Source organism: Saccopteryx leptura, chromosome 2 (assembly GCF_036850995.1).
Source record: "Saccopteryx leptura isolate mSacLep1 chromosome 2, mSacLep1_pri_phased_curated, whole genome shotgun sequence".
NCBI lineage: Eukaryota > Metazoa > Chordata > Mammalia > Chiroptera > Emballonuridae > Saccopteryx > Saccopteryx leptura.
In genome coordinates, this window is record NC_089504.1 from 350,120,082 (window position 1) to 350,147,218 (window position 27,137).

The following is a 27,137-nucleotide window of genomic DNA, read 5'->3' on the forward strand; positions in this document are numbered from 1 at the left end:
AGTAACCCCTTGCTCAAGCCAGCGACCTTGGGCTCAAGCTGGTGAGCTTTTGCTCAAACCAGATGAGCCCTCGCTTAAGCTGGCGACCTCGGGGTCTTGAACCTGGGTCGTCCACATCCCAGTCCGACACTCTATCAACTGCGTCATCGCCCAGTCAGGCTGTACTGATGATTTTAAAAAGTCAATTTCACTTAAGAATGTTGTTGATGAAGCAATAAAAATTATTAATTTTACAAATCTAAACCCTGGAGCATAGGTCTTCTAAATATTCTGTGTGATGAAATGAGAAGTATGCAAAAGGAACTTCAGCACGATACTCCAGTACAATAATGGCTGTATCAAGGAAAAGCACTTGTGATTCTATTTGAGTTGTGAGTTGAACTTCTTTTTTCACAGAATACTACTCTTACTTGGAACAAAGCACAAACTGTGGTTATTCAGACATGACTATTTAGCAGACGTTTCCTTGAAAATGAAGTGAGTCTGTCACTTCAAGGAAAACAACTGACAGTATGTGTTGCCAATGATAAAATAAGAACTTTTAATCAAAAATTTGAATTCCGGAAATCTTGTAGCTGCTTGACAGATTCCAGTAACTTTCCTGAAGAAATGGGTGGTAACATTAACTAACGTGGCTTTTTTGATATGGCACTATAATAATGTGTCATTTGGAAGATCTGCTTAACTCAATGAACCAATATTTCCCAAACAACCAATACTTGGTATTATAAAATCATGTATAAGTAAAAGATCCATCCACAATGCAAGACAGAGCAATGGATTTTAATGTAACAAGAACACCAATATGACTTCAGAGTCCACACTGCAACGTATAAGAAACTAGCAATTGTGGCCCTGGCTGGTTGGCTCAGTGGTAGAGCGTAGGCCTGGCGTGCAGAAGTCCCGGGTTCGATTCCCGGCCAGGGCACACAGGGGAGGCGCCCGTCTGCTTCTCTGCCCCTCCCCCTCTCCTTCCTCTCTGTCTCTCTCTCTTCCCCTCCTGCAGCCGAGGCTCCATTGGAACGGGGATGGGCCTGACCAGGCGGTGGCGCAGTGGATAGCACAGTGGATAGAGCGTTGGACTGGGATGTAGTGGAGCAGAGATGGCCCGGGCGCTGGGGATGGCTCCTTGGCCTCTGCCCCAGGCGCTAGAGTGGCTCTGGTTGCAACAGAGCGACGCCCCGGAGGGGCAGAGCATCGCCCCCTGGTGGGCAGAGCGTGGCCCCTGGTGGGTGTGCTAGGTGGATCCCGGTCAGGCGCATGCGGCGGGAGTCTGTCCGACTGTCTCTCCCCGTTTCCAGCTTTGGAAAAATACAAAAAAAAAAAAAAAAAAAGAAACTAGCAATTGTCAAGTTTTGGAGTGGTACCATAGAAGAATATGCATAAATGTCTGAAAATACTCCTTTTTCCAACTACATCATCTGAGGCCATACTTTCTTCACATACTTCTACTAAAATAATCTCATATCAGAATGAATATAGAAGCAGATATGAGAATCTAGCTGTCTTGTATTAAGTAGATTTTTTTCTTTATTATTTATTGATTTTAGAAAAAGGAAAGAGAAGAGGAAGAGTGAGAAAGTGAGTGAGAGTGAGAAAGAGAGAAATTGATTTGTTGTTGCATTTATTTATGCAGTCGTTGGTTGATGCTTGTGTGTGCCCTGCCCGGGGCTGGAGCCCACAGCCTTGTGGTGGGGATCGGGACAATGATCTAACTGACTGGGCTGCCCAGCCAGGATAGCATCTCTACTAAGCAGATATTTAAGAGATTTGTAAGAACATTTTTTTTAAATGCCCCTCTTCTCATTAAGTTTTTAAAGTTATTTTTATAAAACTATTATTTATGTTAACATAAGATAGTTTTTTAATATTTCTAAAAAATGTTTTCCATTTTTTATTTCAATTTGGCCAATATCAATAGACATAAACCACATAAACAAAAGCTTTTTGGGGTCCTCAGTAATTAAAGGAGTATAAAGAATACTAAGAATACTGAGACCAAACAGTTTGAGAACTACTGCTCTAAGAGAATCTGCCTTATTCCTACCACTCCAAACACTGCTGTTTGTACCAAATCTCCCTTCCCCCATCCTCAACCATAGTTGAACCGGGGGCAGATATCTGGCCCAAGGGAAATCAAGCCTTAGACTGACCAAATCAGATATCACTCAGGAATCTGAAGTAGCCCCATGGATACTGAGGTCTATTTACGGCAGAACACTCGAGTCCATTAGCTCTCATTGCTGAAGTCCTCCGAACTGTTCCTGCTCCAGCCCTTCTCGAGGCCTGGTTATTCAGCTCTTCCTTGGAGTCTATGACAACTATTTCCTTTTGACAAATCTTTTATCTGAGCTATTTTAAAAGTTTCCTTTCCTCCATTTGAAAGATCAGATCCCTATATAAAAATGAAAATCACTCCAAAAAAACCTAAAAACTGAATGGAAATTCTAGGCTCATTCAGAACAAAAGATATGATTAGCTTGCTAGATAAGGGAGGCTTGATTTTTTTTTTCTTCCTTTTTTGGAGAAGTTCATTCTATATATCATGTCAATATACATTAGAAAAAAAATATATATATACATTAGACAGCGAATGACTTCATTAAAATATCCCAATCTGACAGGGTTTTTCAGGGAGGTTGATGGAAAAAGAACAAGGTTAGTGAGACTTGTCCTATCAGGTATGAACAATTATTACAAAGCTATGATAAATTAAGATACGCAAACAGACTAATGATACAGGGTAGAGGATACAAATACAAACATTCGTATATTTGGAAACATAGTGGTAGGGAGCAGATATGACTATTTAATAAATGATGCTAGAAAAAAAATTAAATCCTGACTTCAGAATTACCCTTATGGTAAAAAAAAAAAAAAAAAAAATTAGATCCCTATTTCACACCAATTATCAAAATAAATTCTAGGTGGATTAGAGACCAAATGTGAAAAGCAAAAACTTTAAGCCTTTTATCCTTTTAGAAGAAAATATAGGATGTAACTATTATCTCAGTATAGAGAAGGGGTCCTTAATTCAGACATAAAAAACTAACACCACAAAGGAAAAACATAATAAATCTGATTCTGTTAAAGTTTAAAACTTAGTCTTAATAAAAAATAGAATGAGGCCCTGGCCGGTTGGCTCAGTGGTAGAGCGTCGGCCTGGCATGCAGAAGTCCAGGGTTCAATTCCCGGCCAGGGCACACAGGAGAAGCGCCCATCTGCTTCTCCACCCCTCCCCCTCTCCTTCCTCTCTGTCTCTCTCTTCCCCTTCCGCAGCCGAGGCTCCATTGGAGCAGATGGCCAGGGCGCTGGGGATGGCTCCTTGGCCTCTGCCCCAGGCACTAGAGTGGCTCTGGTCACGGAAGAGAGATGCCCCGGAGGGGCAGAGCATCGCCCCCTGGTGGGCAGAGCTTCGCCCCTGGTGGGTGTGCCGGGTGGATCCCGGTCAGGCACATGCGGGAGTCTGTCTGTCTCTCCCCGTTTCTAGCTTCAGAAAAATACAAAAAAAAAAAAAAAAAAAATAGAATGAAGTTTAAATACAAATTAAAACATATCCATTAAGATGGCAACTATTTTTTTTTTAATTTTTTTATTTATTCATTTTAGAGAGGATAGGGAGAGACAGAGAGAGAGAAGGGGGGGGGAGCTGGAAGCATCAACTCCCATATGTGCCTTGACCAGGCAAGTCCAGGGTTTTGAACCGGCAACCTCAGCATTTCCAGGTCGACGCTTTATCCACTGCGCCACCACAGGTCAGGCCGGCAACTATTTTTAAAAAAAGAAAATAACAAGCGGTGGAGGGGATGTAGAGAAATGAAACCCTTGGGCACCGTTTTTAGGAATGTAAAATAGTGCAGCCACTACACTGAACAATGTGGCAGTTCCTAAAAAAATTAAAAATAGAATTACCGTATGATTCAGCAATTCCACTTTGGGTATATATCCAAGCACTAAAAGCAGGGTCTCAAATGTTTACAACCATGTTCATAACAGCATTATTAACAATGGCCAAAAGGTGGAAGCAACCCAAGTGTTCATTGACAGATGAATAAACACAATGTGGTACCACATACAATGAAATATTATTCAGCTTTAAAAAGGAAGAAAATTCTGACACATGCTCCAACCTGGATGACTCTCATGGAAATATGCTAAGTGCAATAAGCCAGATACAGCAGGACAAACACTGCATGATTCCACTCATATGATGTATCTCAAGTAGTCAAAATCACAGAAACAGAACTCAGTACTTGTGCTTAAATACCAAAAAAGAATTATATAAATCTCAAATTAAGGAGATGAATAATCACATACACATTTTTTTCTTACAAATAGACAGACAGACAGGCGGAATTAGAGGCTTTCAAAAAACTAGTACTAGCCCTTCTTTGATGTAGCTGGTTGCCACAACAGCAAGAAGATTCCTGCCAACAGCTTCTTAGAAACAAAAAGAAAAAAGGTTGCCATGGTCCAATAAGGGTTACTGTCTGAATGTTTAATCCCCACTCTGAGGTCTGCATCCAGCTCTCTCAAAGTGGCATGACCAGCTCTGCCACACACAGCGGGCAGGCAACCCCTGCTCTATTAAAATGTGACCACAGCTGCAGGAATGAAGACCCAAGCATTTCCTAAAGAGGCCATTTTTTATAATCTTTTTTTCTATAATGGGAGCTTGTTGAAAACAAAAATTAAAGAAACTACTGGACCTTAGTAGCAAATGTGTCAGCATAGCCTTTCAAAGTGATTCACACCTTAAAACAAACACAAGGAACAGGTGTGCTTCCCTGAATACACAGCCAGAATTTAATATGGGCCAGTACTGTTTTATGAAGCCAGGTTGAGAATAACCTTATAAAATCTGGAAGTAAACATGACAAGATGGTAAAAAGAAAAATGAATTTCAGATAAATATCAGAATACTGTTATTGTCAGGCTTTCAGTAATCTGAAGTCAGTTTACTCAAGTATTACCCAAAATAGCCTGACCTGTGATGGTGCAGTGGATAGAGCATCAACTTGGAACACTGAGGTTGCCTGTTCAAACCCCCAAATGCGGTCAGGGCACACACAAGAAGCAATCAATGAACAACTAAATGAAGCAACTATGAGTTGATACTGCTTGCTCCCTCTTTCTCTAAAATCAATTTTAAAAGTTACCCAAAATACCACTACATCGTAAGATCCAATAAAACACTTTCTTGTAAAGCAGGAATTAGTGCAGCCCCTACAACCAGCTCTAGAATGCAGTTGCACTGTCTCTTCTGTTTGTACTAACCCTCATTAGTGTGATGGAGTTTCAGAAAATACTATGGATGCGCCATTTCTCCTGACTCTCCAGCTCAGGGCAGAAACTCCAGGATTCAGCACTGTTCCTGACTCTCAGTTAAGACAGCTAGATATTAAGAGTTCATGGCCTATCAGAAAATTTTCCCTAATTAAGAACAATTTGTCTCACCTCTAAATCTTATTAACCAATGTCACCCCAATAAATTCAACTGAAGGACAATTTGTCTCCTTTTTTGTTATGAAAATCTAGTGATAATGAAAAAAATGTGCTATTACAGCATCATCTTATGTAACTCCAACTGTGTGGACATAATGCACAGAAATGAGGAAAAGAAAAATATGTACTTGTGCACACACACACACACACAGATGTTTTTATATAACAATCACAATCCCACATCTCCCAGAAAGCTTATGAACACAATTTCAGTCTCTAAATTTCATTATGTGTATCTTTCATCTCAGAACAAAGCAATGCTGCTCGTGAGAGGAGAAATTCCCCAGTCTCTTCTCCAGCTAGCCTTATATTAAGGGGGTGGAGGGGGCACAGTGGAAGGAAGCAAGGCTCTCTTCAGAGATGCTACCTGTCTTTCACAAAGAGGATTGAAGACAAGGAATCTGTGAGGTCTAAGATCTAGAATCCAGCAATGCCAGTGGCACAGAAATGAGTCAAACACTAGGTGCATTGTGTTAAAATAAAGGCACCTTTATCTTTTAGAATTTGGTTTCCGAAATTCCATAGGGAGATGAACAACAATTTATTAAAAGAGAAGAAAATGTCACACACACGCACACGCACGCGCGAGGATTCCACATCTGGTACAGGAAAATACAAAGTGAACCAGTAACTTCTTGTACTAGAAGGCAAGGAAGTGCTCATACACCAACCTTAAAGGGTTCCCATACGCCAAATATGAAACATCTTGAACATCAAAGAAAAGTAATTTTTGGTAAAGCACAGAATAAGTTGAAATTCCTAAGTTAATAATGGTACTAAAATAAAAAGCAAGAAAAAGAAATAATCTGCCACCATTAGACTTGACTATTATACCATCTCCTTACTCAGAAAGATGTTTACCTGACCTTTTAGGTAGAAATTATCATTTATTCCTAACTGATGATGTAAAAACTAACTTTTACAAATCATTGGGGGAATGAGAATTAGAAAATTACCATTTTGCAACAACCAAAGACAAACTGACAAGGATCATCATCACTAGATGAAAGGTTGCTGGAGAGGATAATAATATGGTGCCAAAGTGTCCCCACTCTGCAGGTTACTTGTTAATTACAAAGAAAAAAATGCATTTACAAAGGAGATACATGGTATTTATCATCATAGAAAATGGTCAAACTCGCGTCATTAATAGTGGGCACTATGACATTATGTTTCTTTTACTGTGACACAATGTAAGCTACAGCACAACACCTATGAAGCATTCTTTCTTATTTTTTTTTGTATTTTTTCAAAGTTAGAAGCAGCGAGGCTGTCAGACAGATTTCCGCATGTGCTGGACTGGGATCCACCCAGCATGCCCACCAGGGAGCAATGTTCTGCCCATCTGGGGCATTGCTCTGTTGCAGCCGGAGCCATTCTAGCACCTGAGGTGGAGGCCATGGAGCCATCCTCAGCGCCCAGGTCAACTTTGCTCCAATGGAGCCTTGGCTGTGGAAGGGAAAGAGAGAGAGAGAGAGAGAGGAAGAGGGGGAGGAGTGGAGAAGCAGATGGGCGTTTCTTCTGTGTGCCCTGACTGGAAATCAAACCCAGGACTACTGAACGCCAGACCGACGCTCTACCACTGAGCCAACTGGCCAGGGCCCTAGGAAGCATTCTTATCAAAAATGTTTAATCTAAATCTAATCAAGCCTTTAGACTTCACTGCCAATTTATAGGAAATACAGGGATAAAGGAACAAATTACACGATTGTGAGAAAATCAGAAAGGTCTAGAAGTGACATATTCTATAAGACAAATGGCCTGGTCTCTTCAAAAAGTCAGTATCATGTGGCTTCCATATAAACTGTTCTAGATTTAAAAAGAGACATGTTTGAAGAAAAAAAACCTCAATAGCTAAAAGATGTCATCTTTGAAACAACTGAGAAAATTGGAATATGAACTGGATATTAGATGGTATTAAGAAATTATTGTTAATTGCCTTAACTGTGGCAGTATACTGTAAGAACAATTAAGTAAAACAACATATTTTAAGAAGCATCTAACGTACTTAAAGTATTGAGGTGTTGTCTGCAATATAAAAATTTATATATATAAACATACATGCAAATATAGCAAAATGTGAACTGTTGAATCTAGGGTATACCTGGTATAAAGGTGATAATTATACCATTTTTTCAATTTTTCTGTATGTTTACATTTTTTCCACTTAAACAGTTGTTTTAAAAAAAAGAGGTGGGCTCAAAATGTACTTCTTCCAGGAAGGCATTTCAAAAGGACTCGCTTCAAACCCTTAATCCCTTGTTTACAAAGTCCTCTCAGCACAGAACACAGCGTATTAATGTTCCCGTTCTGTTTTCTATTCTTATTTCATATATTCAGTGGAGTTGGTTTCCAACAAGACTATTAGCTCCTTCAGGAACAATCATCTTTTAATTATTTTCTATTTCCTCACAGCTCATATGAGGTATTCTTTGATCAGCAGGCTTTTAAAAAGAACTAGTACAACCTGACCAGTGGTGGTGCAGTAGATAGACAGCATCAATCTGGGACACTTAGGTCCCAGGTGTGAAACCCCAAGGTCACCAGCTTGAGCGAGGGATCACTAACATGACCCCATGATTGCTAGCTTGAGCCCAAGGGTTACTGGCTTGAAGTTCAAGGTCGCTGGCTTGAGCCCAAAGTCACTGGCTCGGCTGGAGCACCCAAGTCAAGGCACATCTGAGAAGCAATCAATGAACAACTAAAGTGACACAACTACAAGTTGATGCTTCTCATCTCTCTCCCTCTGTCTCTCAAAAAAATAAAAAAGTACTAGTGCTGACATTCTGTGTAGGTACTCAGTAAAGCACCTTAAATGAGTTAGCTTTTTTCTTTTTTTCATTGAGAGGTGGGAAGCAGAGACAGACTCCCACATGTACCCCAACTGGGATCCACCCAGCAAGCCCCCTACAGGGCAATGCTCTGCCCATCTGGGGTCGCTGCTCCGTTGCTCAGCAACCGAGCTATTTTAGCACCTGAGGTGAGGACATCCTCAGCACCTGAGGCCAATTTGCTCAAACCATTTGAGCCATGGCTACGGGAAGGGGGGGGGAGAGAGAGACAAGAGAAAGGAGAGAGGAGAGAGAAGGTGGAAGGGTAGAGAAACAGTCTCTTCACCTGTGTACCCTGACTGGGAATCGAACCTGGGACTTCCATATGCCGGGCTGATGCTCTACCACTGATCCAATCAGGCAGGGCCAGAGTTAGCTTTTCAATTCCTCAAGAGAATGGCAGCTCACTTGTATAAACCATTTTGAGTCACAGCTATCAAAAAGAGATCATAAAACCTCACTTATAGGCTTCGAGAACTTCATAGAAAAGCTGGCATCTAAAACTTAAAGAAATTAGAATATATGTTTTACATGTTTTTGTAGCATTGTCATGGATTTGCTGTTATCTAGGCATATGACTTTATTCCCATGACATTATTCTTCAGTTGAATAGTATCTTCTACCACCACCCCCATCTGCAAAACAGTATTTATCCACAACTCCTGGGTGTAATGAAACCTAAGCTACATAATGAACTTTAAAATCTTTTTTTTAATTTATTCATTTTAGAGAGGAGACAGAGAGAAAGAAGAAGGGGAGGAGCAGGAAGCCTCAACTCCCATATGTGCCTTGACCAAGCAAGCCCAGGGTTTCGAACCGGTAACCTCAGCATTCCAGGTCTATGCACCACCACAGGTCAGGCTAAACTTTAAAATATTAAATAAAAGACTGCACATAAGTAAAAAGTTTCTGACAATACAATGTTGGTGAGGAAAGAGGCAGACTTGGCCCGGCTGGTCGGCTCAGCGGTAGTGTCGACCCAGCATGTGGAAGTCCCAGGTTTAATTACTGGTCAGAGCACACAGGAGAGAAAACCATCTCCTTCTTCCCCCTCCCCTCCCCCTCCCTTTTTTCCCCTCCTGCAGCCATGGCTCAACTGATTCAAGTGCATCAGCCCTGGGCACTGAGGATGGCTCTATGGAGCCTCCACCTCAGGTGTTAAAAAATAGCTCAGTTGCAAGCATGGCCCCAGACAGGCAGAGCGTCAACCCTAGACAGGGGTTGCTGGGTGGACTCCAGTCAGGATACATGCAGGAGAGAGTCTGTGTCTGTATTTCTCCTCCTCTCATCTAAAAAAAAAAAAAAGTGGTAGACTCATACTCTGCTGGCAGAATATAAATTCGTATAAGCTTCATGGAAAGCAATTTAACAATATCTAACAACATTAAAAATGCATATATCCTCTGATCCAGCATTTCCACTATGAATTTACATAAAAGACACCCATGTACATAAAAAGTACATACAAGAAATCACATGAAGCTCTGGAAACAACCTAAGGATCCATTAATAAGAGAACTGGATGAATGATGGTACATCTATACAACGGCATACCTGCCAGCTTTCAAAAAGAGGTACTCGCCTGACCAGGCGGTGGCGCAGTGGATAGAGCGTCGAACTGGGATGTGGAGGACCCAGGTTCGAGACCCCAAGGTCGCCAGCTTGAGCACAGGTTCATCTGGTTTGAGCAAAAAGCTCACCAGCTTGGACCCAAAGTCACTGGCTCAAGCAAGGGGTCACTCGGTCTGCTGTAGCCTCATGGGCAAGGCACATATGAGAAAGCAGTCAATGAACAACTAAGGTGTCGCAACGAAAAACTAATGATTGATGCTTCTTATCTCTCTCCATTCCTGTCTGTCTGTCCCTATCTGTCCCTCTCTGACTCTCTCTCTGTCCCTGTAAAAAAAAAAAAAAAAAAAGAGGTACTCTATGTACTGTATTAATTGATAACCAAGATATATTAAATGAGAAAAGCAAAGTGCAGAATAATGGGTATAGTTTACCATTTGTGTAAAATTACAATAAAAAAAGCATCGACTATCTCTGGAAGAGTAAGTAAGATACAGGTAACAACAATTTCCTTTGGGGAGGATAATATATGGAAGAAAGGAGGAGAGTAAAATAAAGATTTTTTCCCTCTCTGTATACCTTTTGAATTTTGTTTCATATGTACTGTGGTACCCATTTTAAAGAGTTATTTTTTTGAAATACCACTCTGTACCAAGAACTTTTTAGCCCTGGCCAGTTGGCTCAGTGGTAGAGCATTGGCCTGGCGTGCAAGAGTCCCGGTTTCGATTCCCAGCGGGGCACACAGGAGAAGCGCCCATCTGCTTCGAGTCCCGGGTTCGATTCCCAGCGGGGCACACAGGAGAAGCGCCCATCTGCTTCTCCACCCCTCCCCCTCTCCTTCCTCTCTGTCTCTCTCTTCCCCTCCCGCAGCCAAGGCTCCACTGGAGCAAAGACGGCCTGGGCGCTGCCTCTGCCCCAGGTGCTAGAGTGGCTCTGGTTGCAACAGAGCGACGCCCCGGAGGGGCAGAGCATCGCCCCCTGATGGGCAGAGCGTCGCCCCCTGGTGGGCGGGCCGGGTGGATCCGGTGGGGCGCATGCGGGAGTCTGTCTGACTGTCTCTCCCCGTTTCCAGCTTCAGGAAAAAAAAAAAAAAAAAAAAAAAAAAAGATGGCCCGGGCGCTGAGGATGGCTCTGTGGCCTCTGCCTTAGGCGCTAGAATGGCTGGATGCAACAGAGCGATGCCCCAGAGGGGCAGAGCATCACGCCCTGGTGGACATTCCAGGTGGATCCCGGTCGGGCACATGCAGGAGTCTGACTGCCTCCCCATTTCCAGCTTCGGAAAAATGCAAAAAAAAAAAAAAAAAGAATTTTTTAAATTTTTATTTATTTTAGCCTGACCAGGCGGTGGCGCAATGGATAGAGCATCGGACTGGGATGCAGAGGACCCAGGTTTGAGACCCCGAGGTTGCCAGCCTGAACGCGGGCTCATCTGGTTTGAGCAAAGCTCACCAGCTTGGACCCAAGGTTGCTGGCTCAAGCAAGGGGTTCCTCGGTCTGCTGAAGGCCCACGGTCAAGGCACATATGAGAAAGCAATCAATGAACAACTAAGGTGTCACAACGAAAAACCAATGATTGATGCTTCTCATCTCTCTCTGTTCCTGTCATCTGTCCCTATCTATCTCTCTCTCTGACTGTCTCTGTAGAAAAAAAAATTTTATTGATTGATTTTAGAGAGAGAAGAAGGGAGAGAAACAGGAACATGGGTCTGTTCCTGTATGTGCCCTGACCAGGATCGAACCAGCAACCTCTGTGCTTTGGGACAATGCCAATGGAGCTATACAACCAGAGCTCAATAAGAATTATTTAATGATACTTATCTTGGCCCTGGACAGTTGGCTCAGTGAATAGAGCAGTGGCAAGGTGTGCGGAAGTCCCGGGTTCAATCCCTGGTCAGGACACATGAGAAGTGACCATCTGTTTCTCTTCCTCTCCACTTCCCTCTTCTCTCTCCTTTCCCCTCTCACAGACAGTGGTTCATTTGGTTCAAGCATCAGCCCTGGGCACTGAGGATAGCTCGGTTGGTCTGAGTGATAGCCTCAGGCACTGAGGACAGCTCAGTTGGTCTGAGTGTCAGCCTCAGGCACTGAGGATAGCTCGGTTGATTCGAGCATCAGCCCAAGACGGGTGTTGCCAGGTGGATTCCGGTTGGGGTGCATGTGGGAGTCTATCTTCCCTCCTCTCACTTCAAAAAAAAATATGGGCCTGACCTGTGGTGGTGCAGTGGATAAAGCGTCGACCTAGAAATACTGAGGTCGCTGGTTCAAAACCATGGGCTTGCCTGGTCAAGGCACATATGGGAGTTGATGCTTCCAGCTCCTCTCTCTCTCTCTCTTTCTCTCTCTCTGTCTGTCTCTCTCTCTCTCCCTCTGTCTCTTCTCTAAAATGAATAAATAAAAAAAATATATGTTTCTCTTAATGCTAAAGGCATATCATGCCTTGGTATCACAGCAATTTTAAATGAGGCTTCAGTAAATTCAATCAGATGTAACACTTCCAAATAAAAGTAATGCATCCTAGATGGCAAAAGCCTACGAGAAAAGAAATGGACACTTATTGCCTCAATAGTTTTAAGATTTTACCAGAACCTGATGGAAGTCTGGACTAGGCAACATTAATCATCTGCAAGTACCAAACTAACCACTATGAAGAGCTCTAAAAGGCAAAGTCACTAAAGTACCAAATGGACCAACCACCCCAACCCTAGGTGTGCACTGTCACAATAAATGAACACTCCTCATGTTCACACAAGGAGAAAAAAAAAAAGATGAGCTTCCAGCTCTTTCCCAGAGTAAGGATGATATATGCCCCCCAAATTCCTATGCTTCCTGTGTCATCTCTTGGCTCCACTGTAACCATGGCAACAGAAAACAGCACAAAAGACAGCTGAACCATGCAAAGGCCAGAGTTAAATGGGGAAGTGAAAAATATAGACTTTAAGGCCCAAGAACATAAGGTCCTAGAGTTAAAAATGGCAGCCAAGGCCCTGGCCAGTTGGCTCAGTGGTAGAGCGTCGGCCTGGCGTGCAGGAGTCCCTGGTTCGATTCCCGGCCAGGGCACACAGGAGAAGCACCCATCTGCTTCTCCACCCCTCCCCCTCTCCTTCCTCTCTGTCTCTCTCTTCCCCTCCCAGCAAAGTTGGCCCGAGTGCTGAGGATGGCTCTGTGGCCTCTGCCTCAGGCACTAGAATGGCTCTGGTTGCAACAGAGCGACGCCCCAGATGGGCAGAGCATCGCCCCCTGGTGGGTGTGCCGGGTGGATCCCGGTCGGGCGCATGCGGGAGTCTGTTTGACTGCTTCCCTGTTTCCAACTTCAAAAAAATACAAAAAAAAAAAAAAAAGCAGCCAAAAAAGCCTTGAGAGAAGAATACCAAAGAAAGAAAACAAAGAAAAGAGAACAGAAAATAAAGCTTAATAAATATCTTCTTCCCAGTTATCTAGATAAGAGGCATGGTTGGCAAAGATAACTGAAAAACACAGAAAACACGTCCCACTCTCCCCACACCCAACCACTTAGCTACTCATACTATTCAGAAACCCTTCTGTTGGTAAGAGTTTATCATTTCCTCATCCCGTTCTAATGGCAGAGGTAAGAAACAGCAAAGTATGCAAAAGAGTGGCAACACTGGAGCAAACTAAAGGACCATGTATAATCTGCCAACAGAGAACCCAGGGTCTAGATCACTGAAATACTACTGTACTTTAATGTTCCTAAATTTAAACCGCTGTTTGTGACTTGCACTCTCATTACTTAAGAGGTAAAACCTCCACTGGTTATCATCCACCAGTAGTTTCAGATTGCTTTTGTTTTCATGTGATGTTCACAGAGCATCAATAATGTACAGTGAAAACGAAAGCGCTAGGGAAGATCTTTTACAAAGAAAGAGGCAAATAGGTCACACAAACAAGAGGGCTGGAGATGAGAGAACTCTAATATCTTCATTGTGTGCTCTTTATACCTTATCTAGTTCTGCGAAGATAATTAAGAATTTCACTAAAAGGAAACCCCCTCTTTCTTTTTTATGACCAAGAAAGCCTTCCAAAATCCCCTGCCAAAGTATGATAAATTGAAAGGGTTTGGGCATCTACTCCAATATTTAGGGGATGTTTGTATTAAAGGTACAGCATAACGATGGGAGTTAAAAAAAAAAAGTAATGCGACAACTAGAAGTTCTGTGACAGTTTCAAAAGAAGGGTCAGCGTGGGGCACGTTGGCTCTGGGAAGCGTTTGTAGCCGGGGAGTCTCTAAGGCAACACTAGATGCAAACAGTCTTTTGTCAATAAGTACCTCAAATAATTCAAATTCTCCCTCTTGAATAAGAGCAACAGGCTCACCACTAGCAGTAAGTCTAGCCCACTGCCTAAGAAGGCGGGCGCGTGGTCAAGGGGCTCTTTATCCCGCAGGTCCCTGCAACACAGCGATGCGCATGCGCCCCGAGGGCAGCGACCAAGCACCCCAAGCTCGTTCACACTTGCGCATGCGCAGTCCCCCATCTCGCCGCAGGCGACAGCTCACTATTTGGCAAGGGGGATGGGGCTGGGAAAATGATGTGGGGGGGGCTGAAGGCAGGGGGCGCGTTTGTGTCTTCTGAATGCTTGGGATTGGGAGAAGGAACGCTTGATTAGGCTCTGGCATTCACAAGCCACGTAACCCGAGATATGAAAATGGGACAGAGAAGAGTATATGTGTGCCGGGAGGGGGGGACGGGAGGAGTGAGGGGGGGGGGGTCAGTCACCTCTTAAGAGAGGCGCCCCCCACTCCGACAGAACAACCCTCTCCCTCGACTCTCCTCCCCACCACTCACCTGAGAGCGGCGGCAACAGCTGCTGGTCCCCGTCCGCCTGCGCTCGCCTCATACTGTCCGCAACATCCGGGACCTGCGGGACTGCCGATACACAAATACACACACACTCGGAAGGCGCACACTCACATACACACACACCGACACACACCGGCCGGGGCGTCATGGCGTCAGCACGTCGACGCAGCGAGCGCGCACCCGCCGGGCCCCACCCCGCGCGGCCTCCGCCCACTCTACTCCCCTCCTCCCTCCTCCTTGGGTTCTCCTGCCCCTCCTCTCTCTTCCTCAAGACCCCGCCTACTTCTCCTATCGCGCACGCGTCCCGGGGGTCTCACCCGGGCCAGGAGCTATGAAGGGAAGGAGGGGCCTCAGAAGAAAGAGGCGGGATCTTGATGGGGTTTGTGTGCAGGGCGCCACAGACTGCTTCGAGGTGCGAGGACCAAATAGAGGCACACCCAGAGGAGTGGAGGGATAGGCGGTGTAACATTAAGGCACGTAACTACAGCAACTTATATTTGCAAGTAATTTATGAATTACCAACGACTTTTACGTGCATTACCTCTTTTTTCTAACCAGTTGTCAGTAAAATGTTTTTGGACTTTATGATAGTGCTAAAGTCTGTTAAGTAACTTAAAATTTAGCATTTGGAAACAAAAATAGGAAGGAACATTTGGGGGGGTTGGGAGGAGGCGGGCATAAATGACTTAACTGAAAGGAAGCTGATTCAATGACAATCTGTTGTCTTGGACACCTGGGTCCCCAGTTGGCCTCATGTTCTAGCTCCCAAGGGCTGTCAGTGATTCCTGAGTTTAGTGGTAAAAAGTCTCAGAGCATTCTTGACCCTGCGAGGAAAACTGTCATCTCCTGGTTACAGTAATAACATCAGGATGGGATATCTTTATTGCTATGATGCTTTCCTTTAGCTTAAACTTTAAAAATTATTCTTATTGAATCAAGCCAAATAATCCAGAGTAGACATTATCTCTTTTACATACCGAGATAGCATGGTTATGCAGACACACAAACACAGGAGGCATTGGACCCAAAAGAACAGCCAAGTGAACCTGTTGGTCATGCGGTGACAAAGCGTGGGCCCTGTCTTGCGAACAGCTTCTGGAAGCTCTGCCGCTGTGGGACTATCTCCAGGAGACAGTAGTGCTCACCACCTCCTGCCGCATGTTTGCTGGCACCAAGTGGCTAGTGAGTCTGTTCAGCAAGGAAGACCAGGAGCCCCTGAACAAAGCCACGGGGGTTTGGAAAGAAACCCCTGACAGTACCAGGCTGCCTTCTCCTTTCAGATACACATGCAGACCCTATGATCCCACAGCTTAAAATGTCCTAGCAATCACAGACAAAACACTCCAAACTCCTAGAGCTTGCCTAAACCGAATTTCAGTAAAACTGATCAAGTTTTACTAGAATTGCAGTAAAACTGATCAAGAAATAGAGATCCTAAACATGACAATAGTGTGGTGATTACTGTGCCTGTCCTTCTTGAAACAAAAAGAGCTTCTGTCACTTATTAGGCTGATGCTTGAAACTTTCCAATTAGATTTCACTCAACATCATCATCAACAAACATTAATTCTTTTAGCCGAAACCAGCAAGGTTTTAGTCCCTGTGAAAACTGAAAGAGCCCCACAAGCAACCCAGTAACCAGTTCCTAGTAACAGACTCCTGGTATCATGAGGCTGTTCAGTTCTTGACTTTAGATTTCACAAGACAGCAGCAAAAAAAAAAAAAAAGGAGTACTCCTTTTTTTTTCTTTTTTTTTTGTATTTTTCTGAAGCTGGAAACGGGGAGAGACAGTCAGACTCCCGCATGCGCCCGACCGGGATCCACCCGGCACGCCCACCAGGGGAGGGGCGTCGCTCTGCCGAGACCAGAGCCAGTCTAGCGCCTGGGGGGGCAGCCAAGGAGCCATCCCCAGCGCCCGGGCTATCTTTGCTATCTTTGCTCCAATGGAGCCTTGGCTGCGGGAGGGGAAGAGAGAGACGGAGAGGAAGGGGGAGGGGGGGAGAAGCAAATGGGCGCTTTTTCTATGTGCCCTGGCCGGTAATCGAACCGGGGTCCCCCGCACGCCAGGCCGACGCTCTACCGCTGAGCCAACCGGCCAGGGTCGGAGTATTGACTTCTTGAAGGTGGGTAAGAGGTGCATAAAGAGGAAACTGGAGGCATGGACAATATACTTTAGCTACTACACAACTAGGGCTAATCATTACAGTTTAGTCAGATTCTGCCTGGCACCTGGGAGGGGACTCTTTGGGGCTAGTGAGTCTGCCAGCAGCATGCCCAGGCTGGCCCTGAATCCTCAGAGATCTGTGAGGACATAAAAGTCCTATCCCCATCTGTAGCCCAGTGCAATGAGGCTCCCATTCTACTGTGGGAACATACCGCCCACCTGAGATGTGATCCCACCAGCCTCTGTATAAAGGACTTTGATTTGGTGTGGGTCTGATTAAATGACTAGAGATGTCCTTGGAAGCACTGTGTGGAAGAATTTTAAACAGCTTCTCCTTTTTAATATGCACTTCCTCTTCGGTTTTAATTATTTTGTTCCTACATTTTCCCTTTCAATTTACTAAAATCTAGAAATGTAATTAGAGCAGAGGCTGGGCTCAGAGAAAGCTGCCAGGATTTGTACAGCATGATTAAATATACTAGGCATCCCTTTAGTGTGGGACTGAAAAATAGGATTCTCATTATTATCCTTCCTTATCCAGGGAAGAATCGGCACCACATACAGATATGGATTTATTGAAAATGCAGCACTAATTAAAAACTCACCCAGCCTCTTGACGAGGTTTGGGGGGGAGGGGGAATAGTGCAATTATTTTATTATTTCCTCTGTTTACGGTTTTGTTGTTGTAACCACGACAAGCAAGAAGCCCCCCTCAGAACTCTGTCTTCAGAATAGAATTCTTCTTTCCTGAGGAGGGACTTAATGAGACTTTTATCTATGCAACAACAATTAAGTTTACAATGGCACCAGTTTAATTCATTGCTCTTTGTGATGGTAGGAAACATGCAGAACTCGTTTTCTAAATCCCAAAACACTAATGGCAAAGTGTTCATTGGCCATTAGGAGCCAGGTTTGGGCAAGGGCTATGTCCCAAATGACCCTGAGATGTCTAGTATTTATACCACTAATGAGAACCTTTGGCTTCTTTTTACAGTCAAGTAAGCAAGGGCATGGTTTCCCTGGAATCTATTGAGAAGGTCGAGATAGACAGGATGGAACAGAAGAGTACAAACTCCCATTTTGGTTATAAATGCTGTGGGAAGATGAAGTCCTCTCCTCTCTATTACAGTTATTCAGTTGGCCAATCAATGAACGCCCAGCCCATTGACCTGTCATGGTGGAGCCCCACAAGGACATTAGAGATGAATTTGCAGGTAGATATTTAGTCGGGGCATAGTCCTGTGCTCTGGAGGTCTCCAGTATAAAGAAACAGAGACAGATGACACACCCTGGGACACAGGTCTAAGACCACACACAAGGAAGCATGCCTACAAAAGAACACATAGATGAGGTTGTACTGGGGCCATGATGGAGTTAGTTAGAAATTAGCAATGGAAAAATATTGATTGATTGTTTAAATTTTATACTGAGGCAGTTGTTTCTTAAAGAATGAGATCCAGGCCCTGGCCGGTTGGCTCAGTGGTAGAGCATCAGCCTGGCATGCAGGAGTCCCAGGTTTGATTCCCAGCCAGGGTACACAGGAGAAGCGCCCATCTGCTTCTCCACTCCACCCCTCCCCCTCTCCTTCCTCTCTGTCTCTTTCTTCCCCTCCCGCAGCCAAGGCTCCATTGGAGCAAAATTGGCCCGGGCGCTGAGGATGGCTCTATGGCCTCTGCCTCAGGCGCTAGAATGGCCCTGGTTGCAACAGAGCAACACCCCAGATGGGCAGAGCATCGCCCCCTGGTAGGCATGCCGGGTGGATCCCAGTCAGGCGCATGTGGGAGTCTGTCTGACTGCCTCCCCATTTCCAACTTCAGAAAAATACAAAAAAAAAAAAAAAAAAAAAATGAGATCCAGCTTCCTTATCCAGAGACTTAAATTCAAACCCAACACTGACTCTATAATATAAACTTGGACAAATGTCTCTGAGCCTCAGTTTGTCCATCAAAGCAATGGAAAATATAATGCCCAACATCTTTATTATATGCGGCTTAAGTGTCTGTTTGTCGCTGATAGCTTATTGGTTGCTTGCGTAACTGTACTAGCCAATGGGGTGAAGTTGCCACGGCTGAACGCAAATTGAGTGGGTCAGGGGGAAGGTGAACATTTGTTTGCATTGGCAATCATCTGTTTTACATAAAAACTATGTCTTAACGTAATTTCTTTTAAGAATGCCTCCTAGAAAATACAGCACTGAAGAGGAGAGAAAAGGAGCTAAAGCTGCACAAAAACGGCTTTCTCGACAAAAAGAAACCACTGAGCAGAGAAAGACAAGGCTTGCTTCAGTCGCAGAGCAAATGCGTCTTTCTCGGCAAAATGAGACTGATGAGCATAGAGAAACAAGGCTTGCCTCAGATGCAAGACAAAAAAGCCTGTCTCGACAAAATGAATCCCTTGAACAAAGGCAGGAGAGAAATGCAAAAAAACAACAGAGTAATGCTGACCGAAACGCAAAAAGGATTAAAACAGTTTCAAACAGTGAAGAGTTCGTGAAAAAATGGATGTAAAATTAAAAATAATTGATGGTCCTCTGCAAGGCGAGCTTTAAAATGATGGAAAGATCTACACAAGAAATGTTGTGTACAAAGAGATCTTTGACATGTGAATTAACATTTTATTATTTAAATCACCTTTATTTATTGAGCTAGCGGTGGCTCTTAAGAAATGTACCGGCCCTGGCCGGTAGCTCAGTGGTAGAGCGTCGGCCTGGCGTGCAGAAGTCCTGGGTTCAATTTCCGGCCAGGGCACACAGGAGAAGCACCCATCTGCTTCTCCACCCCTCCCCCTCTCCTTCCTCTCTGTCTCTCTCTTCCCCTCCCGCAGTGAGGCTCCATTGGAGCAAAGATGGCCTGGGCGCTGGGGATGGCTCCTTGGCCTCTGCCCCAGGTGCTGGAGTGGCTCTGGTTGCAAAAGAGTGACGCCCCGGAGGGGCAGAGCATCGCCCCCTGGTGGGCAAAGCGTCACCCCCTGGTGGGCGTGCCGGGTGGATCCCGGTCGGGCGCATGCGGGAATCTGTCTGACTGTCTCTCCCCGTTTCCAGCTTCAGAAAAATACAAAAAAAAAAATTAAAAAAAATTAAGAAATGTACCGCCAGTGGTTTCCTTCATTGCACTCTACTTTAGGCAATTAAGCAAGTAGAAGGGGGAAACCCCGTGGGGCACTAAGCAAAGGGGCGTCCTCGCCGCCTGCCCTGGGTAATTCAGTTTGAATTAGCAGACACCTTTGCACAAATCATTTTAATTACAATTTATAATATCTAGAACAGCGATCATTTCGTATGACTGCCAGGCTTTCTAGTATAATATATTGTTGTGAGAATTAACTGACGTAATATTTGAACATAGCCCTGGTGAAGAGTAGACCCCGCTTATTTATTTGGTTTCTTTGAGTAAGCATTCATAGAATATAGTGCCTACTGGTCTTCAAGCCTCACTCTAATCTGTGCACCATGCACAATCCTTTACTCTATGCCCTTTTTAGGGAAACATGAAATCAAGGAAACAGCATGGACTTCTCAGCCAGAACATTGCCATTTGCTAGCTGGCGTCCCTGAGCAAGCTCTTTGGTTGAGGAGTCTGTTTCCTCACAGATTGGTTACAGTTTCTGGTTGTAAGAATTATACCAACTCTGTCTAGATCAACCAAAACTGGAATTTACTGTGTAAATATTTCTGGCTCCCATAACTGACAGGAGCTGAAGAATCAGATTTGGAGATTTGACTGAATACCAAAGTCTAGGAGAGGAAAAACAATCTTCTTTAGCAGGACATTCTGGAGAGGAGGCCCACTGCCGAGTACTACCCAGTGGTGGGATTCAAAGAATTTAACAACCGGTTCTCCGCCCTAATGACCATTTTTAGTATAAAAAAAAACACGATATACCGAAAGGTAGTTTATTATTTCATGCATTTAATACTTAAGTAAGAACAATAAAAGAGGTACACAAAACTAGATTGTTATGAGTTTTAAAATATTAGTGAAAAAATATTAAATAATACCTGACAAAAAACCCCAATAAAACTGTTATTTAAGATATTTCCACATTGCTTCTTAATTGGCATCCTCACTTGCAATTTTTTTCACCTATGGATGGAATGAACATGACTACGGACACTTAGAATACACTGCTGCACAGATGAACATTAAAAAAGAGTAAGCGCCCTGGCTGGATAGCTCAGTTGCCTGGATTGCTGTCCTGAAACACGGAGTTGCCAGTTCTATCCCCGGTCAGGGCACATACAGGAACAGATCAATGTTCCTGTCTCTCTCTCTCTCCCTTCCTCTCATGCTAAAATCAATGAAAAATGAAAAATGAAAAAAAAAAAGAATAAGCAATGTAAATTTGTGATTTCCACATTGGGCAGCTGCCCAGGTGCCCACTTTGGAGAGAGCCCTGATTACAAGTGCCATTTTAACAACCAGTTCACTGAACTCAACAAAAAATTAGGTACCAGTTCTGCCAAACCGGTGCGAACCAGCTGAATCCCACCACTGGTACTGCTCCAAAGTGCCACCACCAGTCACATGGCCACAGCTGCTGCCACTGGAAAGGATGTCTAACCTTCCTTCCATCTTTGTGCCCCATTCTGCAAACCCAGGACCCTGCTGGCCCTTCCTAGGCCGCATTCTGAGAACTGACCACCATGGTGGGCAACAAAGAAAGATCTTACTTCCACCGTGTCCACAGTGTACTGCTCTGTACCCTTCCTCACTGACATGATCTACAGCGGTGGACTCATCCCAGACAGGAAGCAGGTCAGAGGCTGGACTGCCAACCTTCCCATCTCATCTGTGAAATGGGCATTCATTACAGGACAATAAGCAGCATGGAATGACATGACATTTGTTCAAAAGTGCTTGGCATATAAGCCCTGGCCGGTTGGCTCAGCGGTAGAGCGTCGGCCTAGCATGCGGAGGACCCGGGTTCGATTCCCGGCCAGGGCACACAGGAGAAGCGCCCATTTGCTTCTCCACCCCTCCGCCGCGCTTTCCTCTCTGTCTCTCTCGTCCCCTCCCGCAGCCAAGGCTCCATTGGAGCAAAGATGGCCCGGGCGCTGGGGATGGCTCTGTGGCCTCTGCCCCAGGCACTAGAGTGGCTCTGGTCGCAACATGGCGACGCCCAGGATGGGCAGAGCATCGCCCCCTGGTGGGCAGAGCGTCGCCCCTGGTGGGCGTGCTGGGTGGATCCCGGTCGGGCGCATGCGGGAGTCTGTCTGACTGTCTCTCCCTGTTTCCAGCTTCAGAAAAATGAAAAAAAAATAAATAAATAAATAAAAGTGCTTGGCATATAAAGGTATTCTGTTACTTTCCTTCTCTCTTTGATAAAACAAAAGGCCTGGAATGGTGTAGTTATCTAAGGACTTGGTCAATGTGCTTCTAGATACTGACATTCTGAGTTTTCCACCTAGAAAGACAGCTGGGAAACATGGTATCTGAAGAGTGGAGTACCCGGCAAAGAAACAGCAGTGAGAAAGAGAGAAGAGGAAATGGTAAGTTTGAGTCTAGCTTTCCTTTGATTTTTGTCTTAAATTGACAACACGGCTCCATCTCTGTCTCATTCATCTTTTTTTTTTTTTTGAGAGAGAGAGGGGGGAAGAAATAGAGGAAGAAAAAGAAGCATTAACTGGTTTCACTAAATTGTGCCATTGGTCGCTTCTCATCTGTGCCCTGGGCTCCAACTGGTGACTTCAAGGTCGAGCCAGTGCCCTTGGGATTGAGCTGGCACCATTGGGATCCAATCAGCGACCCCCCGCACTCCCGGACAACACTCAATCCACTCCACCATCAGCCAGGACCTCATTCATCTTTAAAACAGGTCTAAAAATTGCCTGAAGTCATCGCTGCAAAATACATTTTTAGCGGATTAGTATTTGTTTTCAACAAAGAATATATTACCAAAACAATTTATATTCGCCATTATCAATTATTTTCAGTGGGGCTTTTTGGGGTCCTATTCTGAATGGGTTTGATCCTGTTAGCATTTGCCCTAAAACAACAGTTACCCTAATATAGATAATTAGTTTAGCATAAACATATTTTTTTCTCTGCCTCAACTCAAATAGAAATTACTTTGGATTTTACAATTTTAGATTATCCTTACCATGGCTCTACTTTATCAAAGTGAATTGATTTCAATTGAAAGTTTACTCTACGTTAGAATCCTATTTTAAAAAGGGAATTTAATCTAAAATTCAATTACAGAAGTTCTGTGCCAAAGGAGCAGTCAACTAGCACTTACTGAATGCTCCCTGGTGCAGAGCTCTACCTAAGTAACTACAGAAGTCAAAAGAAATAGAAATATTGTCCGTATTCAGAGAGAGCTTCCAGTTTCAAGTGAAAAATAAAATTCAAAATTGGAAGGAACCATAAAGATTTTCCAACCCAGTTGGTTTCAAATGATACTTGCGTCTCAAGCTCTGGGCTTCTGAATATTTGTCCCCAAGGCTGGGGCTGGGGGGCGGGGAGGGTAAGATGGGGCTAGGGCAAATCAAACCAAGCCAGCCTGGTTCTTTTTCCACTCATTCAGGCCAGAAATTAGACAGCATCCCTGCTTCCTCTTTTCCCCCTGATAGCTCACATCTAACCCATCATTCAGAATTCCTGTAAATTCTAGTTTTCCACTTTCTCCATCTCCCCAGTCCTATCCAAGTTCTAGCAATGATCCTCTTTGGCCTGAACCACAATGAGAGGGTCCTAGTTAGTCTTCCTGCTTCTTTGCTTGGCCGTCAATCCCTTCTTCACTCAGCACCCAGGCCAATCTAATTAAAATTTAAGTCACACCAGGCTGCCTCCCTGCTTCAGAACTTTGAATGGCTTCTCACTGTACCAGAAATTAAACCCCAACTTTGCACCACTGCCCACAAGAGGCTCATATTCCACCATTTCTCATGTCACTTTCTTCTGTCTTCACTTTAGCCGCAGTAGGCATCCATCAATTCCTAGAAGTTAGAAAACCGATCAAGCCCTTTGCCTCCATAGGCCTTTGTATCGCTGTTCCCTCTGCCTGGAACACTTTCCCTCTAGCTCTTCAAGTGGCTGGTTCTGCCTTTCCTTTCAGATCTCAGTTTAATTTTCACACATGCAGACAGCTTCTCTGACCACCCACCCGATCCAAAAATAAGAACCTTCTGTTATTTTCTATCACGGTGCCCTGCTTGCTTCCTTACACCACTGACCACAGTTTGTAACTGTTTTGATTATTTTCTTGCTTATTATTGGTCTCCCCTACTCGTTTGTCAGCTTCATAGGAATCTGTATATTTTGCTCTCCATAATGGCCCAGCATTCAGCACAGTGCTGACACATAGACAGAAGGTGCCTAGTACAGAATGAATGAATGAATGAATGAATGAATGGCAGAAAGCCCTCATCTAGAATGTCAGAGAAGGTTGAGCAGAGATCTGAAGCCTGAAGGGAAAATTAATAGGCAAAGGGTGTGGAGAAGGGAAATGAGGAAGAAAGCAGTCCAGAGAGATAAAGATTCTAAGGCCAAAGAGCATGGAGCCTTTGAGAAACTCAAGGACAATTAGTGTAGCTGTTATACAGAGAACACATGGGAGAATGTGGGAGGTGGGTCAGGCGGGTCAGGCAGAACCAGCCAGCATCTCTCCCCTAGGATCCAAATGACAGGATTGAGAGCATGGGAGGAATGAACTCCCCGGAGGAGGATTGGAGCACTCTTGGCAGGAGAAGGGGCCCAACAACAGAAAACCATTGCTCCTGGTTTTCCTTCTACCTCTTTGGATGCTTCCTTTGGCCATCCTTTGAATATTGGCTTTCCTTGGATTCTGTTCATTTCCTCTCCTCTTCACACTGTCCTCACTTGCCTTGAGATGCCTCATTCATTCTCACAGCTCCACTGCCATCCTTCTGCTGAAGAATATTCCCAAACTATCTGGAGCCAGGTCTCTTTCTCTCCTTCTCTGTCTCTGGAGACAAGGAGGGAGAGAGATGAGAAGCATCGACTTATAGTTGCATCACCTTAGCTGTTCACTGATTGGCCCCCTTGACTGGGGGGCTACAGCTGAGCCAGTGACACCTTGCTCAAGCTAACAAACTTGGGCTTCAAGCCAGCAACCTTTGGGCTCAAGCCATTACCATGGGATCATGTTTATGATCCCATGCTCAAACTAGATGAGACTGCACTCAAGCTGGAGACCTCAGGGTTTAGGACCTGGGACCTCAGCATCGCAAGTCAATGCTCTGTCCACTGTGTCACCACAGGTCTGGTGAGCCCAGTCTCTCTCTTGAGCTCTAGACTTACATACCCAACTATCAACCTGATATCTTCAGTTGGATGTCCCATAGGCACTAATAGTCAACATATCTGAAACTGGCTTCTCCTCCAGGGTCCTCTGTCTCACCAAGTAGCCTCAACCTGGGAACTGGGAATTATTCCTGACTTCTCAAGCCCACTTCTAATTCAACAGCAAGTTCAGACAATTCTATACTTTAGTTATCTCCCAGTTTTGCCTACTTCCTTCCATCTTCCTGACACTTCCCCAGTTCTTCTGTGGATCACTGCAGCCTCCTCACCTGCCTCCCAGCCACTGGCCTTCCTGCAGCCTCCTCACCTGCCTCCCAGCCCCTGGCCTTCCTGCAGCCTCCTCACCTGCCTCCCAGCCCCTAGTCTTCCTGCAGCCTCCTCACCTGCCTCCCGGCCCCTGGCCTTCCTGCAGCCTCCTCACCTGCCTCCCGGCCCCTGGCCTTCCTGCAGCCTCCTCACCTGCCTCCCGGCCACTGGTCTTCCTGCAGCCTCCTCACCTGCCTCCCGGCCACTGGTCTTCCTGCAGCCTCCTCACCTGCCTCCCACGGGCCTTCCTGCAGCCTCCTCACCTGCCTCCCAGCCCCTGGCCTTCCTGCAGCCTCCTCACCTGCCTCCCAGCCCCTGGCCTTCCTGCAGCCTCCTCACCCGCCTCCCGGCCACTGGCCTTCCTGCAGCCTCCTCACCTGCCTCCTGGCCACTGGTCTTCCTGCAGCCTCCTCACCTGCCTCCCAGCCCCTGGCCTTCCGCCTTCCAGCTCATTTTCTGCCCTGCAGCCAGAGTGAGCTTTCTAAAATGCCAATCTGCTCAAAGTACTTCTTTGCATACCACCCTTAAATGGCTGCCCATTGCGCTCTAGCTAAAGCCTACACACCTTAACAGCAGTGAAAGGGTCTTTACCAGTGACCATGCCTTTGTCTCTAGGGGCTTTCTTACCCTCCCGACACTGCTTAGCAATACAGTTCTTAGTCATACACAGAACTACTTTCAATTCCCTGAGTTAACCAAGTTCTCTCTTTGTGCACATGCTGTTACCTCTTCCCAGACAGTCATGTCCACACCTCCCCCTGCCCCTACCGCCATCTTCCCCAGGTTAGTTCTCTGCTGATTCTCCAGGCTTTGATTTACCCATCTCTTCTTCCAGGAAGCTGTGCATGTCCCCTAACCCTTAGCTATGTCTCCCCATATTTCTCTTCCTAGTACAATGTCCCTGACTCTTGGTTGCTTGATACCTTCTCTGTGTCCTTCACTAGACTGTAAGCTCCTTGGGGACAGGGGTTCCTTTTTCTTTTTGTCTGTGGTATTCCCAACACTGAGCAGCACTCTTAGCATATAATAAATGAAAGGCAGAAACCGCGGGCCGAACCAAGAACACAAGGCTAGTGTGTTCCAAAAGGGAAATTCATTTTGAAAAGTGCCTGGGTGCAGGCGGGCTAAGACCAGCAAAGGGCGTCAGCCCCGAGGGAGGGTTGGGACAGGGGTTATACGCACTCGTCAAAGGGCCTTGGGCAAAGGCAGCTGTAAGATAACTTCTTCTGTTTGTGGTTGGAAGTGGCACCACAGCTCCTCAAAATTGTCTGTACCCTAAACCTGACCTGTGGTGGCGCCGTGGGTAAAGCATCGACCTGGAACGCTGAGGTTGCAGGTTTGAAACCCTGGGCTTGCCTTCTGCTAGCCCAGGAGTTGATGCTTTCTGCTCCTCCCCCCTTCTCTCTCTCTTTTCCCTCTCTCTCTAAAAATGAATAAATAAAATCTGGAAAAAAAAATTGCACCTTGATCCAATTGTTCCTTATCAGCATCCATCTCCAAGGGAGGTTTGGGCCAGATTACTGAGTAGGGAAGTCCTCCTTGCTCCTTCAGGCCTGCCTTGTTCTTAAGAAAGATGGTGGCTGAGTAGCCATTTTATCTATCAGTAAGTATTTAGGAAAATGCTTGTGTGATGAATCAGTGGACGAATGAATGAAATAACCATTCCTTTCAGGAACTTGGT

At 45.1% G+C, this 27,137-nt stretch overlaps 2 protein-coding genes across 7 annotated transcripts in view; one reads left to right on the forward strand and one right to left on the reverse strand.

Annotated features, from left to right (window-relative positions):
- SPOP (speckle type BTB/POZ protein) overlaps positions 1-14,882 on the reverse strand; it is a 78,271-nt gene extending 63,389 nt beyond the window's left edge. For all 4 annotated transcript variants that reach the window (XM_066364495.1, XM_066364492.1, XM_066364493.1 and 1 more), the window contains exon 1: positions 14,708-14,882. The gene's annotated coding sequence lies outside the window, so the exon portion shown is untranslated. The remainder of the gene's footprint in view (positions 1-14,707) is intronic.
- Positions 1-27,137, forward strand: part of ABI3 (ABI family member 3) — a 523,965-nt gene that overhangs the window by 388,344 nt on the left and 108,484 nt on the right. The gene's annotated exons all lie outside the window — the stretch shown is intronic.